This window comes from Salmo trutta, chromosome 35, assembly GCF_901001165.1.
Source record: "Salmo trutta chromosome 35, fSalTru1.1, whole genome shotgun sequence".
Lineage (NCBI taxonomy): Eukaryota > Metazoa > Chordata > Actinopteri > Salmoniformes > Salmonidae > Salmo > Salmo trutta.
In genome coordinates, this window is record NC_042991.1 from 6799702 (window position 1) to 6804064 (window position 4363).

The following is a 4363-nucleotide window of genomic DNA, read 5'->3' on the forward strand; positions in this document are numbered from 1 at the left end:
GACATAGCATTTTCCTTAATGGCCAAAAAGCTCAATTTTAGTCTCATCTGACCAGACCTTCTTCCATATGTTTGGGGAGTCTCCCACATACCTTTTGGCAAACACCAAATGTGTTTGCTTATTATTTTCTTCAAGAAATTGCTTTTTTCTGGCCACTTCCGTAAAGCCCGGCTCTGTGGAGAGTACGGCTTAAAGTAGTCCTATGGACAGATACTCTAATCTCCGCAGTGGAGCTTTGCATCTCCTTCAGGGTTATCTTTGGTCTCTTTGTTTCCTCTCTGATTAATGCTCTTCTTGCTTGGTCTGAGTTTTGGTGGGCGGTCCTCTCTTGGCAGGTTTGTTGTGGTGCCATATTCTTTCCATTTTTTAATATTAATCATTTAATAACCCAACCCTGATCTGTACTTCTCCAAAACTTTATCCCTGACCTGTTTGGAGAGCTCGTTGCTCTTCATAGTGCCGCTTGCTTGGTGGTGCCCCTTGCTTAGTGGTGTTGCAGACTCTGGGGCCATTCAGAACAGGTGTATATATAGTGAGATCATGAGAAAGATCATGTGACACTTAGGTTGCACACAGGTGGACTTTATTTAACTAATTATGTGACTTCTGAAAGTAATTGGTCGCACCAGATCTTATTTAGGTGTTTCATAGCAAAGGGGGTGAATACATATCCACGCACCACTTTTCGGTTTTTTTTTTTTTTTTTTTTTTTTTAATTCTTTGAAACAAGTTCTTTTTTTCATTTCACTTCACCAATTTGGACTATTTTGTATATGTTCATTGCATGAAATCCAAATAAAAAATATATTTAAATTACAGGTTGTAATGCAACAAAATAGGAAAAACGCCAAGGGGGTGAATACTTTTGCAAGACACTGTATTAAGCCCCCCATGATAAACGTGTCCACCCTAATCTCACAGTGCTTCTTAATAGGGAGTAACAGCATTCATACCACGGGTTGGAGAAAAAACAAAATAAGAGAGAGAGTGAGGAGGAGAGAGGGAAGGGGGGAGAGAAAAGAGAGAGAAGACAGAGACGAGAAAGGGGAGAAGAAAAGAGGGAGAAACGGATAGGGAGAGAGGGAGAGAGTGAAGGAAAAAATAAGAGGGATGGAGAGAAAGTCAGAGAGAAGACACTCAGGTATTTCCTGACCTCTCTGATGGTAGAAGCAGACGTGTCGGTCTGGCTAACCTGCCAGTTGCCTCTCTGCTGCGCCTCCCTCAGTTCGACGCCCAGATGCTTGCCGGCGTATGCCTCTGAGCTTATCAGGCACTCCCAGACACTGACTCCAGCGCATGGAGAGTGGGGAGAGCCCAGGCGCAGTGAAAAGAGTGAGACGGAGAGGAGAGGAGTAGTAGGTGAGTTTACCAAGATGAAGCAGACGCATCGGGGTCTTATTTTTCTTCCCCCTCTGAACACTTCTTTCATTGCTGGTGCCTGGACCTCTCTAGGGATAGTGGTAGTAGTAGGTTTAATTGTTTTCCCGCAATCAAAAACTGAATTGTGAACCAATTTACAATCATAACATCAGTCATATATAATTATCAAATAGCAAAATCCTAAATTAGCAAAACACTTAATATAACACTGAGACTGTCTTGACTGGGAAGTGTCTAGACTGGGAAGTGTCTAAACTGGGAAGTGTCTAGACTGGGAAGTGTCTAGACTGGGAAGTGTCTAGACTGGGAAGTGGCTCACAGTGTACTGTAAAGAAGGTTTAATAAGAAGCGTTTTAGTAGTTTAGAGTTATTGTATTATTTACTAGGTTCAATTCTTTTTAAGGTTGAGTGGAAGAGGCTATATGGACAATGTTCATCATCATAAAACAAAGGATATTTCTTGACATGAAGTTTTACATACAGTATGTGTGCAGTTGTAATGAAGAGGGAGACGTACAGTAAATCCAACATTAAAATGTCATCAGCTAGTACGTATGGCATCGTAAAATGTCAAGAGCCATCCTTGCTGATGCCAGTTTATTGATTTGTCAATCAATCTTTATTATCCCAGAGGGAGATATTTAATGTGCAAGAAGGGATCACACATAAAAACAATAAAATATATACAATTCATACAATGAAAACAGCTGAATGTTGATTTTAAACCCTTTTTACAAAATATGCAATGATTACATGTGGCCAATTTTCTGGCAACCAGGAATGATTATGTTACAAACTTTTTCCCCCTCACAACAGTCATCATATAACAGTCTTACACTACCTGAACTGCCATTAATAATTTACTATTTTTGTGAATTTGACTGTCATTTTGACAGTGCTTTGCATTGAGCCTGCATTTGGCCACACTTATGACAGAGAAATTGAAGCCATTTTGACCGGTAGGGTTCAGGTAAAGTGCTAGCCAATATAATGGCTAGCACTCTCCAGCCCTCTAATCGACTATATAATGTAATTTTGTCTGCTTCAGCAATTTATTGACAGGGACATCCAAGGAGCTTGTTGTTCTCTCTGTTGACATCTAAGGCATGGAAAACACACAATTATCATCTCATTACTGTGCCTCTCCATCACTGTAATCCTGACATTTTATACACCTCTGGGTATGTCACTGGCTGCTATCTTTAGCAGAGGTTGAGTGGTGGTGGTGGGATGGGGGAGGAGAGGTGTAGGGATGGGGAGGAGAGAGGTAGGATGTGGGAGAGAGAAGGAGAGAATAAAGAGGTAATAAAGGACAGCTTTAATTTCCATCAGCCACTCAACAGCCAATCGTTATCCATCTGCTGCCTCCACATAACAACCTGCTCGGGTTTAAATCTATTTGACATTCATGACTATCAGCAGAAAAATTGAATGGTTAAATAAACCTGTACCGGGAAGAAAATAAATAAAACTGGGGAAAAAAATATGAATTGCTGAATCCACATTGACCATTAAAAGTGCTCCAGAACAGCACTGCTTATGGATTAAGTATGTGTCAATGTCAATTTATTGTTAGAAATAATGTGTTTTGTAGTCATTTGCAGAAAATGTCATGAGGTAACATACACTGTAACAAAAAATCGAGTTCTTTCAACTAAATATGTGTCACGACTACTGCCGAGGGTGGTTCCTCTCCCTGTTCGGGTGGCGCTCGGCGGTCGTCGTCACCGGCCTACTAGCTGCCATCAATCCCCTTTTCGTTTTTCTGTTAGTCATGTCTTTATTAGTTGCACCTGTGTTCATTTAGGTAATTAGTGGTGTTATTTAAGCCCGCCTCTCCACCTGTTCTGTTTGAGGGCTTGTTACGTGTTTTCACTGTGTTCGTGTTGTGAATCGTGTTGTTGGACTTTGGGTTTGTTACGCCCTGTTGTGTTTGGGCATTTTTTCTCTGTTGTGGTAATTATTAAATTATATTTGTACCAAACATTTTTCTGCCTCCTGCGCCTGACTCCACACCCACGACGTCCAAGCGTTACAATATGATTAAGTAACTGGTACCACAGCCTTTGTTTTGTTTGCTCAACTCTTCGGTCAAAGTGTTACCTGAACTTAACATTTTTAGTTGGCCCAAACTTATCTCCAAGATGAGAAAACAGGCAGAAATTGCCTCATATGTTCATTCAACTATTATTTGGGCATCTTACCTAAAAAAAAAAAGCTTTGGTACTATATAGCTATACACAGTGCTTTAAACATGCAATGTATTTAACACACATGAGTACACTGAGCAAGTTCATTTTATCACATTTCAGGTAAGACCCAAATGCAGACTGTGTTGAAGTAAAAATGTTTATTACAGCAACAGGGGCAGGCAAACGACAGGTCAAGGCAGGCAGGGATCAATAATGGACTTTCGGGATTATTTGCTGAGATCTGCTTTGAAGTGCAAAGTGTAGCAATACAGGTGATATCAGCAATTGAATCAAACATGGTGGCATAGCAGGAAGATTAGAATGCTGTAAACCAAGCAGTTTTGAGTTCAAATCCCAAGGGAGGACATGTTGAATATGAATTACTGTACAAATGTGTCACACCCTGATCTGTTTCACCTGCCTTTTTGCTCGTCTACACCTCCTTCCAGGCGTCCCCCATTATTCCCTGGGTATTTATACCTGGTTTACCTGTTCGTCAAGTCAACCAGCATTTTTTCTCAGCTCCTGCTTTTCTCCAGTCTCTCTTTTTCTCGCTCTCCTGGTTTTGACCTTTGCCTGTCCTAACTCTGAGCCCGCCTACCTGACCACTCTGCCTGACCCTGAGCCCGCCTGCCGTCCTGTGCCACTACTCTGGATTATTGTTATGGACTTTCGGGATTATTTGCGACTTGGTATTGCATTGATATTGTATTACTGCACTGTAGCAGCTAGAAACAAGCATTTCGCTGCACCTGCTGTAACATCTGCTAATCTGCTGACGCAACAAATAA